Source organism: Calonectris borealis, chromosome 20, assembly GCF_964195595.1.
Source record: "Calonectris borealis chromosome 20, bCalBor7.hap1.2, whole genome shotgun sequence".
In the NCBI taxonomy this organism is placed as follows: Eukaryota; Metazoa; Chordata; class Aves; order Procellariiformes; family Procellariidae; genus Calonectris; species Calonectris borealis.
The window spans coordinates 2,306,846-2,321,158 of NC_134331.1; positions in this window are offsets into that span (position 1 = coordinate 2,306,846).

Below are 14,313 nucleotides of genomic sequence, written 5' to 3' on the forward strand. Positions count from 1 at the left end.
AAAAGACTAAAAGCCTGCTGTGAGACACTGAGGAAGAAGATTCATTTGTCTGTCTCAAGAGTCTGACTGCACACTACCTTGCTCATGAATATTTTAGATTCTCCAGAGTAGGCACTATTCTCCAGAAGTATGGACTATTTTAGTGCTGATTGCTGCTTTTGGCACTGTATAAACCCTGGGTCAGACTTTAAAGAAGTGTATTATGCATTTAACCATGTCGATATGGAAAGAGTAGGATTTATTAAAAGCACCTAGATAAGTTCCAGGCCTTACACCCTTTAGCTTCCAGTGGTGACTCACAACCTGGTTTTATGAACTGGCTGGAAAAATCCCTTTGGGATCTTATCCGCATCTTTAAGCGCATTTTATAAATTTGACCTGCTGTTCCTGTACAGTCCTTAGAACAATGGGGCGATTCCTTTGGGGATTTTTAGGAATGACAGTAATGCACCTAACAATCAAGGGATACCCTTGCCTATGGCACACTCAGTACCCAGACATCGACCTTCTAATCCTTATTCAAATATATACTATTTCTGATGTTCTTTTTGTTTACATTCTTGTAAAAATCCACTGGGCTCTTACTATTTCATTAGCTGTCTAGACTGTCCTGCAGGTAAACACAGGGTACTTTAAAATGGGAATGAATACACAGGAGAAAATAAAAAAAATAAATAGCCAGAGGGAAATACCCAAGATGCTGCTTCTGCTGACCTGACCCTCTAAAGCATTTGGTCAGATATTTAAAGGCATGACATGGTTTTGTTCTCTGTGAGAAAGAGCAGGTTGCTTTGAAGGACTGGTTAAGGATGGAGTTACTAAAACAGCTCCATAAAAACAGCCACCGAGCTAGGGAGCTCGCAGCTACGAACGGAGGCGGCAGCCGCTGTAATACCCACACAAAGCCACAGCGCCGGTTCCCCTGCCGGCGGCCCGCCCCTCTTCCGGCTTCTCCCTCAGGAGGCCTCTCCTCCCTCCCGCTCGAGCCTCCGGGGCCGCCATTACCCCAGGCCGCGGCGCCTCTCAGGCGGGAAGTGAAACCCCGGCAGCTCATTGGGTGATGCCTTACGCTTCACCCTCCTGGAGCACGGACCAATGGGAGAAAGGCACCCTGTTGCTACGGCAACGGCGGGGCCTGCTGCGGCCTGGGCGTGCGAGTGCCGCCCTGCAGCCGCTGCGGGGGAGAGCGCTGGGGCCTTGCCTGGATTGTAACTCGTTCCCTTCCACAGCATTTAAATTTCTCTCTAACAAATTCAGCGGTTCACACACCAAAAAATGTAGGGAGACCTTCTGGCTGAATGCTCTATAGAAACACAGTCATAAATAAGTGTGTGTGTGTGCATGCATGCATACATACATATATATGCATATGCATATGACTGTAACATAATTTTATTCCAGTGGGGCAACTTTTGCTTTCATAAATAAAATGTTATGAAGGGAGGGTGGTCAGCTTGTTTGGAAGAACAACACTGGACGGGTGCGACTCAGCTTTCCCTGGCTTTTTAACAGCTATGAACTGCTTGATATTTTTGGCTCAGCTCTATTATTATAAATTTTTTTTCCTTTTAAAAAATATGAGGCGGTAGGCTTCCTCCCAAGACACACTCAGGTGGGGCCGCTTCTAACTGCTGACTTTCCCCTGGGGCACCTCATTTTGTTAAAAAAAAAGAAAAAAAAAAAAGGACAACTCCCCCATGACACACTCAATAAAGCTCAGATCGCCCCTCTGCCTCCCTGCCCCGTCCCTCCAAGTCACCGCGGGCTGCGTAGCCTCGTTACACGCGCTGGCGTCGTCCCTCAAAACGGTTTAAAAAGGTTGCAGATGGAAGAGCATTGGCATTTATCACTTGCAAATGAGGGCCCTACCGTCATCTCCGAAGGAAGAGTTACATTCTGTAATCCTTATTCCAGGGTACTTTTCTGGTTACTTTTTACTAGGAGGCTCAGTGAAAATGAACTAAGTATGCTCGGTTTTATTGCCGCGGGATTTGAGTGACTCCCCAAGGTGGCTATTAAGCCCCAGAAGTCTCGACGGGATCGTTTTAATTTGCACATCTCATCTGACGCAAGCGGGATTTGGTCACTGCTCGTCCATGTCACCACAAGGAATTGTTCTCTGGATGTCGGGCCTCTCTCATCTGAGAGTCTTGTTTTATGATTTGTTCTACCTAAAAGCTACACTGGGGCAGCCGGTCAGTTTTTAGCTTGCTTTGAATCAGACAAAACTTTGACTCCACAGTGAGTTTTGCCTGAATAAAAATGATAAAACCGTTTGAGATCAGTCCATCATTAGGGAGCAGGCCCGGTTTCTGCTGCAGCCTGTACTTTTTCATTGAGAACTAGTGCTGACTGCATAGTAAAACTTCATAGATCAAGAACATTTGATCTATATTATAGAAAACATACTATCCCTTTTCGAAGCATTCATTTCTATTTTATTTGCTCTTTTTTCATGGCATGAAGTTTCTGAACAGATGGGAGTGAGAAATAAGGGAACAAGCAACACTGTAAGAGAATGCATAACACAGACCACTATTGGAGTGCATTTCTGAATATAACCAGAATTGGGCAATTCAGGAGGAGTCACCAGATATAAAAGAATCAGTTATTCCTAATCAGAAACTAAAGTGGAAGTTGAAAATTAAAAATTTTAAAAATCTAATTAAAAAAGAAAGAAGGAGCAAGAAAGATTTTTCATCAGTTCTCAATACTTTTCCAGAAAGTATTCCTGAGACATTTCCTATCCAATAGAAATCAAGAATTAAGACTTTGATCCCTGACTCGCCTGGAGTATTTCGCCATCCAGTTTGACCTTAGTTAACCCAATGATATTCAGAGGGGCTTAAAGAAGCAGCAAAAGTGAAGATGCTTTAAGTCAGAATGGCTGAAACTTTTTTTTCTGTTGTAACCAACTAAGATGAAGGAGAATAGGTAGGACATGACATTACAGTCACAGCTCCTGTTTTTGGGGTTATCTTTTAATCTGGAAGTCAGGAGACTGCACTCCAGACATTTCTATCTAGCAAAGAACATAACATTATTAAAACAATATTGAGGTTTCTGTCTCTACGAGCACTATGGGGTACAGTGTTACCCATCGATGGTTAGATCCAGCCCAGCTTACCTTCTTCTGAAGCATTAATGGCTAAATCGAAAAGAAGCCAACCTGGCTTGCATTTCACCCAGTTTGACCATTGGTTGCTTTAACACAAAATATCAGAACCATCATGGTCATATCAACATGTTTCTCTTTCACAGGAAGTATTTCGGCAGTTCTGTTTGTCCAGGGCACATCCCTTAAATTCTGCAGCCAAACACAACATTCCTGATTTCTAATCTCATGAGCACCTTTCCCACTCAGCCCTCCCTGTGGTTATGTGAAGCACTTTTCCTCTAGCAGAGGTCTCCTTAAGAGAATAGACTTTCTCTGCAGCATCTGAGCAGGAAGTCTAAGGGTTCACCAGAGCTTACAGATATTCTAGGTGCCCTCTTGGTGCACCTTCCTTATATGCTCAATAACAGACAGTTTTGAGGCCAGGAAACAATTTTTTTTCACGAGGTTAGTTTGAGAAGCTGCCTTCAGGGCTGGATATTGTTTTGCTGAGGGCTTTTTTGTCTTCCTCTGAGGTGTGGGAAGTGATTCATTTCTGAAGATGATGTAAACCTTTTCCTATTAAAAACTCCCTGTTTTTGCAGAAGCTGAAGATATTAGTGATTGCTTTCATCTTTCCTGAACCTCTTCATTCAACACATTATTATCTTGGAGGGCTTTGGCCTTTTGTACCAAAAGTCTTATGTTTGTTACCAGGTATCAGGGGATATATATGGCATGTGAGTGATTGATAGAAGGCAAAATGTGTATGATTTGCTGTATCCTTCTGGACTGAGCATTAATAGATAATTTGTTTGGAGCTGCAGGGGCCTTAATGAATCTGTAATTTTCATAAAAAATTCTCAAATCTGTTTACAGAGGAAGTCATTGTTTTGATCCACTGTTCAGATCTGGAAACCAAGGAGAGAGGTTCACACAGACTAAATTTTTTAGGTACTCCAAGAAGCCTTCTGGATCCACTTTCTCCCTTTTGACTACACAGAAACTATGTAGCCTGAAAAGCTGCTTTCTCAAAGTACCTTCCTTACTGAGGTGCTTAAATGTAGGCAGTGTGAGTCCCCCGACCCCCTTGAAAGGTTGCCCAAGGCTGCCCAGCAGGCCAGCGCTGGAAACAAGCTTAGGTCTCGTGGTTCCCAGTTACTTCAAAATGAGAACAGCTTGTCCTGCCATTGGGCTGAGGGGAGAGAGAGAACAGGAGAGAGGAAGAGAGAGCACCAGCAGCTTCATTCATGGGGGGGGATGCAGGCACTGCCAAGTATCATTATGAAAATTCTTCCTTTTCATATGATATTAAACTCTCCTCTTGGCAGGTCCCCTGACGCAGTCAGTGTTTTTAGTGAAAATACACGAGGTACTGAATTCTTTAACCTCAGTTCATTTCTCATTATATTACTCTGTTAATAGTCCTGAGAAATACACAAAAAAACCCAAAGCTGTGTCTGTGCTCCAGCAGGGATCTCTGACTTGATGTTTAGGGTGGCTCTTGGCAGTGAGTCTGCTGGAGGAGAGGAAAAAACATTTTTCAAAGGGAAGTGGGATCAGGAAGAGTTGATTTTTCTGAATTTAATTAGGCATTGAAATCAAGGCCAGGATTTGGACCTCATCTTCCTAAATATGTCTACCATGCAACTACCTCTTTAAAATTTGAGGTCTGAGGTTTGAGGTTTGAATCTTTACAGAAGGAGTGCTAGTTATCAGCTCTGGATTTGATTCTGTTCCTCCCCAAATGCAAGATTTTATTCACTTCTTTTAGTCAGCAAAGCGAAGGTTGACATGGCGTAAGTGTGGAGTTTACTCCCAAGAAGTTACTGCCCATTAGGTGAGATCACAATAAGTGAGAAAGTAGGTGTTTCTGGTCTGTCACAAATATAAATTAAAGTGATGTGAAAGGAGGCATGGAGGTGTAACAGACTTCCAATACCCTCCAAATGGGGGTGAACAAAACTAATGTGAAAGTGTTTCAAATACACCTGCTTTACCTTGTTGTTGCACTGGGCTAGGAGCAGGCTCACAGTCAGCTGTTGTGTCTGAAGTCACCGATGAAAACTGTGCAACTGCAATAAATTTATTGCTTATGATCATGAGCATAGCTACAAGAGACTGGATGGTGATTTATGGTGGTGTGGCTATAAATTTTATTCCTATCTCCTGGCCTGTGTGTATTTCATCTAGAAAGCAATATTTGATTAACAAAGAATGATTTTTTTCCAAAAACCAGTTGATCATAACTGTTTTACTACATCAGCCAAAGAAGTAGAAAAATCTTATGTTGAATAGCGTATTGATTGCAGGTGAACAATCTGTAATTCAGACCTTTTGACAAGAAATTCTTAGTCCATAATTTCAACTGACAAATAACAATCAAAATATAATGATGGCCAATTCCCAGAAAGATAGAGAATGAAATTTCATTCAGTCGATAATGTGCCAGACATTATGTGCCCTGTTTTCAAACAGCCATGTCCTTGGAGACCGGATGCCTCTGGTCATGTAGAACGTGATGTATTATGATCAGCGTACCTGATTTGTAGTCCAATGGCACACACATACCCAAGTGAGAATGAAGCCTCTGTTGAGTGGAGCACTGCTGGTGGACTGAAAAGATCATATTGTAAATGCATCAGACAGGTAAAGGTTGAGAGAGTTGCCTGTTGCACAGAAGTGTGAAAAATGAAGAAAAGAGGTAAAATGGTTTGCTCAGTGTTAGGCAAGAAGTATGTGGCACTGATGGAAAATGACCCCTGATGTTATATGTCCCATGTCTTCATCACTACTCTGTCTTCTCAAACCACTACTAAATTTGCAGGTTGTTTTCAGATTCTGTCATCCAGCTGTGTCCTAAGCATTCCCATGCATACAGATAAGAAAGCTATGCTCGCACAGAACTGCACTGTAGAATTGCTGAGGGACATGTTAGCTAGGTCCTGTCTCCAACAGAATCGGTGATACTCACGCATCTGTCCCGATTTCTGCTCCCACTGGCTCTCGCAAATAGTTGATTTGAGCCAGTGCAAACTAAACAGATGTTCCAGGGCTCACTCCTTTTTTTTTCTTTTGTTTTCCCCCGTCTCATTTTCTTTTTAGGTTAGAGCATGATGGCTTTAGGTTGGAGTTTAAGACCATTCATGGCTGTACTCACAGCACCTCAAGGCAGCCTCTATTTGTGCGTATCTAGAGAAGAAGAAAAAAAGTTCCATTTTCCAAAAATTCCTCCCACTTCCTCTTCCCTGCCTGTGCCTCTAACCACTGCTGTATATGCAGTTAATTGAAATGGTGTTTGTTTTATCTTGAATAACCTTGTAATTGATTGAGGTGGTGGACAGCAAGACTCCAGAGTCATTTACATACCTGTGCATGGAGCAGTAATTTCTAGGAGGCTTTCCACTCCTTCCCACCCCCCCCCCAAAAGAACTATACTGGCCTGTATGTGCATGTTTGCATGTATCTGTAGCTCTCTCTGTAGATATTCACATTCATATAGGTCTCCCCACAGTCCATTCACTCTGGCTGCAACTGTCCATTTGCTGCTCATTGAGATCTTATGTTACCTGGGGTGGTAAGACTCCTGGCACTCTTCCCTCCAAAAGAAAAACAGCCTGATTGGGGAGTGCTTGCTTCGTACAAGGCCTCGATTGTGTGCGAGTGCCGAAAAAGTAACAAATGCAGTTTAATTACGTTGGATGCTTGGTGGCTGGTTTGCAAATCTTTTATTTGTTTTGAGAATTGCCCCAGCAGCAGCACTAAATTTTGTGTGCATTTGGGGAGCCTAATATACCACTTATGCTGGGGGAGGGAAGACGGTCTAATTAACTGGGCTGCTGTCAAGCTAATAAACTAATGGAGAGCTTAAACAAATAAAAAAATAAAGGAAGTAGACATGATGGGGGAAAAATAAAGTGACTAGACATGAAGTCTTACGACATGCATTTCCACCTTCCATGAAAAGGTGTCCTTGGGCACCCAGAATTTTGCGGATGAAGTTTTATGTATCGTAATTCAAGTCCCCCTTTTAGGAGGCAAAGCTTTAGCAGATCTATCCAGGAATGAGTAACGAGAGAGGAGCTTTTCCCATCCTGCCCAGAAACCAATTCCAGCTCATCAGAGTTGTTCATTTTGGAAAAGAGTCAGATTCACATTCATGGGACAGAGGGGAGTGGAAAGCAATCAATGTTTAAATCTTCTCTTTGCCAGGCTGAGATGTTACATAAGGTTGAGGAAAATGTTTTATTATCCCAACTAAGCCTGAAGTGTCAGATACTGACAGCATTTCAGAGACAGGATACTGGGCTTGATGGTCCAGTAGTCTGACTCAGGCTGACAGATTTTCTGTTCCGCCCTCTCAGATTATTAGTTGTTCTTTTTTGGTCCATTAGGTATGAGGTGATTTTAAACTAAAAAGGTTAAAGAAGCATACGCATTACTTTGGGGCTGGGCTGAAAGAAACCTCCCAGTTCTGGTCATTATGGAGCACCAGACAAATATAAATCTTTTCTCATCTGATTTCTCAAAGTGTCTAGCTGCCATGATCTCGTCAGCTGAGATGTACATTGCTAATTGTCTGTGGAGTACCTGTGGTCAAGCTGATACGGTTCACGTTGTCTCTTCCAAGTCCTTCTTTGTGCATGTTTCAGATGCTGTAGTGCTCTTATATGAGACTTCAGGGAAGCATATGCCCATGTTTTACTGAAGTTTTCAACTCTCATGTTCACTTAAGTGGTTAGTGGCTGTTCTACCTTTTCTAAGCCTCTTTTTCAAGGCTTATCTCAACTCTAGAGTTTTCATAATAACTCAAGGGGCTTTCAAACGTTTTTGAACAGTCAATTATCTGACCCAGTGGTTAACAAAATACACGGTGCTCCATGTTCTTCAGGAAAATATTTACAAATCAATATCTGCGTTATTTGGCCACCTTCGCTTATCAAACACAGAGAGGTTCATGCTAAATAAGTCAAGGGAGCTATTGCCAGATCATAACGTGAAAAACATTATTTCAACCCCTACAGAAAAGAAGTTTTGTATTTGGAGATCTACAGAAAATGATGGGTGGTCCCAGCCAACGTGGGACGTGTATGACAGGAATGACATGAAGACATGTGATGCCTCAGCTCTGGAGCTGAGCCAGGCTCAGCTTGGAGCAGGCAGGCGGTATTCTAGATCTGCTTTCAGAAGCATTTGCACTGTCCACTGTTTTCCCTTTTATTTTCAGGATGAAATATCAGCCCAGAGGCCAGTGAGATTTCTTCACTGGATTTGATGGCGCCTCATGAGTGTGACAGCAAGCCGAAGAAGCAGAAAGATTTCATGATCTCAGAACAAAAAAATAAAACCACATCTTAAGTACTTATTTTCTTTCTGGAGATCTCTGCATTGACTAGTAGTTTCCTTTAAACTTGGAACGTTTTGAAAGAGAGTGAGGTTGTTGGTTACATTCTTACAGCCCTCCTCATACATTCTCCACGGTGTTACAGACAGATTTTGTAGCACATTACAGTCATGGCTACAGCCTGCCCTAAATTACATCCTCTGCAACCTTCCTGAATCCAAGGATTTCCTTCAGCATGTGGTTCCCTGTGTTCTTGTGAAGTCTCAAGTGGGAGGCAGCGGTCATGCAGAAAGCTGCTCAAAAGATTTTGAAGGAAATATTTTCTGAAGAGAAATCAAAATCAACATTTTCCAGGAAGAAGGTTGATTTTGTGTGTTTATTGTCATTCTTAAGGTACTTCAGGCTATTTTTTGATTAATAAATCTGAATTAATTATTTTGGCTCTGGAAGCAGATTTTGGTTGCCTTTAGTTAATGCTGTGCTATGAGATGCTCAAATACTACACAGATGAGTGAGGCAAAGATGTCACTAGAACAGAGGAGAAGCAAAACTTTCCATTTCACTGAAAACAAAAGCTTTCATCTTTCTCAGACGAAACCTCTGAATATTTTCTTCCCTCAAAAGCTGAGCTGTTTCAACCTCACATCCCACCATAAGAGAAGGGAAGAGCTGGATCTGTGTCCATTACTCACTCATTGCATAGTGTCCTTTACCATAATTACTCTGCTCATTATTGCTCATCAGGAGCTATTTTAGTTGTAGCCTTGGGTTGCTGCTGTCATCCTCTACTGGTTCATCCACGCTGAATTCCCCAGCAGATAGGGCATCTGACATTTTCTCATCCCTCCATGTGCTCAGCTGAAATACAGTAGCCTCTACCAAAGGAAATGGGCTTTGGTCAGTATTTTTGAACCCACTAAGGAAGTTTTAGCCATGAGGATTGCTGGGACCAAGCATTTAGTCACACTGCAGCAATGTGCAGGCTGCATGATTTCCTCAAAAGGGATGATGAATATTCAAACTAAAGTGAGTTGGGAGCTCTCTATTGTAATCCACAAGCAATATCAAAAAACGAAACAAAAAAAATCAAAACCATCTTCAGTGAAGATAATTTACATTTTTCTGATTTAAAAATTGTAAAGGGAATTTAAAAACTCATTTTAATCAGGAGATTTGAGATTTGGTACTAGGAATTATTGCTGGGCCATGCTGATGGAAAGACTTGGGTTATTAAGAATGCCTACAGGAAGAATTGTTTGTTATGAATATTGTATTTCATTAACAAATCATTCTGAAGCCAGTCTGGGTCTCCAAATTGCTTGAAAAATCTTGATTCCAAATATTCATCACTTGTGTAATGTGGTTAACCAGAGGGATCTGGACCTAGGATTAGATGAGAAGATATGGTTAAGCAGTAAAATAATGGACAATGAACAACAAATACACTTCCATAATCTATTGATCTGACACATAACCACCATGTTGAAGTCTAATTGCTTTCTTCTGTCCCTAGTCAGTAACTTAGTGCTTTTATCAGCATTTTTAGAACATCTGAGACATTTGACTAACTCTGCTTTTTAGTACGACATATCCCTGTGACATAAATTGCCTTCAGTCCTAGCAACAAGATGTTCACAAGGTGGTTTTGGTAAGGTGTGCCATACTGTGCTTCTCACCTTTTTATTTGATGCAGTATACTTCAGATTTATTTATCGTGGGCATATTATACATCATCTTTCTCTTTTCCTAAGCTTTTTTCTGGATAAGGGGTAAGTGAAGGAAAATGGAGAGACTGAGAAAGGCCTGGTTTGAAGGGCAGCTTTTAAGCTGAAGTGAAGAGCATAATGAATTTGAGGAGGGGTTTTGTGTGTGTGTGTGTGTGTGTGTCTGAAGAAATACAGCAACCAACTACAAGAGATTTTAGCATGTTAGAATAAAATACAGAAACTCCATTACAACTAGCAAACATAAGTTCCAGGCTTGTTTCCTCTCAGTGTTCTGTTCTTTTTTTAGAAGAAAAATAATATTTTGAAGTGTGTATCTCAGCTCTCTTGAAATCGGTGGATATACTCTACTTTGAGGCCCTCTCAGAGACAACATTACCTACACGATAGATTCAGGGCAGTTGTTAAAAAGTTGTTAAAAAATATACTCAGAATTTTTCGTCTTCCTTTTTTTTTTTTTTTTTTAATTTATTTAAACATGTAAAAAATGAATTGCGAACAGATCCAGGATGGAGTTTCCAGTCTGAAAATAAAGATCAGCATTTGGTATTGCAGTTAGCCACAGATAAAATTCAAATTTGTAACACTTCATTTAGCAGAGTATTAACCCCCTGGGAAGTGAATGGGAGACCTTCAGTGAACAAAACTCCTCAGTGTAGAGCAGGTAAAAATATATCTACACGAGTTTTGCCCCTACGTGTTACAATGGCGTGAAGGTGACCAGCCGAGCTCCAATACGTTTGTTTAACTTGCTCGGAATTAATCAGAGCACTCTGGGATTAATAATTACTTAATCAAATAATCGCTTCGTGACTCCAACACTATCTTTTTTTTCTTCCAGCAGGCTGGAAATAAGACCCGTGAATATGTAAATTGGAACTGATTAGAGGATTAGGTTTCACTCTTTTTTTTATTATTTGGAATAAAAACAGCCTGCAGATCCCTCTAAGCCAAGCCATGTCTCTGAATTACAACACTAGCGCCTGTCGGCTGTGATAATTTCACTTCATTAAGTTCCAGATATAAATAGGGAAAGTTTCTTATTTTTTTTCCATGCACCACCTTTAATAAGCATGGACTGAAAACACAGGGGTTATTGATCCACACAGCTATTGGATCTTTGCGAGTCTAGTGTAACAGTGAAAGAAGACCAAACACCTTCTACCTGTTTGCTTGTGCAGCCAGGGACAATTCATCTCTGTTGAATCCATTTTAAAGCTTTTGCAGAAACTGCCAAAAAAGCATTGCAAGAATGAAAGCGTCAGCTACACCATTCATAGCAATGCAAAACAAACGTATTTGATAGGCCCATGTCAGTGAAAAATGTCGGCAGGAACCAGCCAGGATTTCAAGGTTAGATGTCTAATGTCAAGCACCTCTGTAAGGTGGCCCCAAATAATTTGGCTGACAGTGCTAAGCAACCTTAGTGTCCACTGATCGACAGGGAAGACACATGCTAAACATCCCTGAAAATCTGCCTGGTAAAATGACGTTGTTTATACACTCTCTTTTCCTGTAATATACAAGACTTTGATTTTAAAAAGTTTTGTCTGCAGGCCAGAATGTGGCCCACAGTAGGGTTTTTAACCATGGCATCCCATCTACTAAGTATAAGAGGGTTTGCATTTTAGATTATTGTACGTGCTTGTCTGTAAATCCAGCTGTGGGATCCCTGCTACAGAGTAGGGAGCTCACAACCTCGTCAGGAAAGTGGACCGTTCCTTTACTTCATGACTTATAGATTGATACTAGGACATATAAGGCTAAAAGTACTCTATTGAAGCTCAGAAAAGAATTCTGTGGCAGAACAGAACCATTATCTTATCAGAATTTAAGGATTATGTTCTTTCTTTTCATAAATTTGGGACTGGCTAATAGGTAAGGACACAGAATAAAAGGAAGTTCCTAATTTTGCACTAAAAATAAAGCTCCCTTTGCCATAACTAAAAAAGAAGCTTGAAGGTGGGGGATCGCTGGTGCTACAAGCAACTCTTAAGGACAAAGATCTGTTTAGATGTTAAGTGAAAATTAATTCAGAGCATCTCATTTTTATCCCAGTTAAATGTCACAAAAAATCTATATGGAATTTGGACATGGCCACATGTGGGTAACAGCCTTTCTCTGCTCAGGAGAGGATGCGGACTAACAAAGGTTGTTGCAGGTCAGCAATGAAAATTGCATTTGTAAATCTGTAAATCTGTTTTTTGCGATGGGGTGAATGCCAAATTCAAATAGCACAGCAACTGAAAACCTAAGCATGCAGGCAAAGCCACTTAAGAAAAAACCCTCTACAGAGTCCACCTCCACCAATCTTGGCTCCAGCAGGTAGTTCTAGCAATCCCTTCTTTTTCACAAGCATTAATTTTACACAGAAACAGTAAAATAAACAGACTTGGGAACAAAAGGTGCTGGGGAGTGCAAAAGGGATACAAAACCTTCCAGCTTGTGGTCAGCAAAAGGGACTCTAGCTGCTTTGTGAAACATCTTTCCTCTGTTTTTAAGTTCACTCTCTTTGAGCGGAGTGCAGAGAGAGAAGGGGACGTGGGACAAAACCTTCTGCACCCTGACCAAAGACAAGAGAGAGGAAAGATCATTCCTTCAGTGGCTTAATGTGCCCTGTATGTGAGGTCTCTGGTGGTTTACTTACAGGGTGAGGGCCAGCCAAACCAGACGGTGTGAGAGTAGAAAGGACTGAAAACTGCCAGAGGAGCTGACAATCCTGCTCGTGTGTTTAGAGCAGGGTCTCTCTGCAGCCTGAGCCACACGGGTTAGTAGAGCCGTCCCGTGCCGCTGATGGGTCCCCGGGGCGGCTGCCGACAGCACTGCGCTGTGTCAGGCTGAGCGGCAGCGTGGGGTGAGGGCTGCACGTCTGCATGAGGCAATGGGAAAGCGGTACATGTGGGATCAATCTCCCAGGCATCTGTAGGAATTTCCTTGCATATTGGTGGATTTGCAGGTACCAGTTCACCTCTGTAAGGAAATAATAAAGAGCTACCTCCCCTCAAAGGTTCTGAAACTCAGTTTTTCTTTTCCTCTTGTAAATGAGTCTTGGGAAAGTCGACAGTTTTGGGAAAGAAAGGTGCTAACGGAGAAGTGGGGAACGTCGACTAGTTGTGCAAAGGGGACTCTTACGTGGGAGACTGAAAACATTAAAATGAGATCTCTTAGTTTACGCCAACGGAACAAAACAATACAATAAAGCAGCATCCATGTCTTTGATGCCATGAGCAATTAAAATTAATACATACTGCTAATAATGATAATTACAGCCTGAACCCAGTAAGAATTGATCCTGGTTCCGAGATGACATGCTGAAATAACTAACCTCCACCATAGACATTCTGAGATTTGGTTATATTTATTTCCATGGTCTGCTGAAAGTCAGGAATGATTCTACCAGATGAAACCAGCAAGTTCACTCTGATCCCAGCCTGGAGTTTAGCTAGCAGTATACACTGGGAATGCCACGGAGCCTCAAAATGTCTACAACCGTGCCTGTGTGGGCAATGGGACGGGATGGAGGGCATCCTGCCTTCCTCTTTTGTTGGAACTGTACATGGCCTGAAAACATTTGCAAGCCTACAACAGTCAGGGCAGATGCTGAGTTTGTTTCAGCTGTATGTGCAAAAATCAAACAGCATGGTGTCCTCCTGCGCCGCGACTGCCGAGGAGAGACAGTAAAGTCTTGTGAAGGAGAAATTGAGTGAAATACTTGGCTGGATGCTCATATTATGTAAATTCAAGCTTGAAAGCTTTAAGTATTTTTTTAATAATGTCACACACGTGGGGCTTGTTAAGTATTACTGACTACTACAGCGATTCTTAAGGAATTAGGAGGGCTTGCAACTCGAGAGTAGAAACTTAGCCACTGCAGCTAATTCTTATAAGCACCTTGTGGATTGTGTGTGTTTTGCAGACATTTTCTGAAGAACTTGGAGGGGGATTTCCTGAAAAAAAAAAGTAAAAACAGAAGAAGAAAAAAAAAAAAAGAAGCAGCATTGCTGTGAAACTGCAATGTTGCTCAGAGAAACCTTGATGTTTTTAACAGTATTCCCAGGTACTTTAAGGCTAGGTGTGCTTGAAATTGAAGTCTAGGAATTAGAGAACACAAACTTCATTTATTCAGGAGCAACTGGAAAACGTGAATGCGT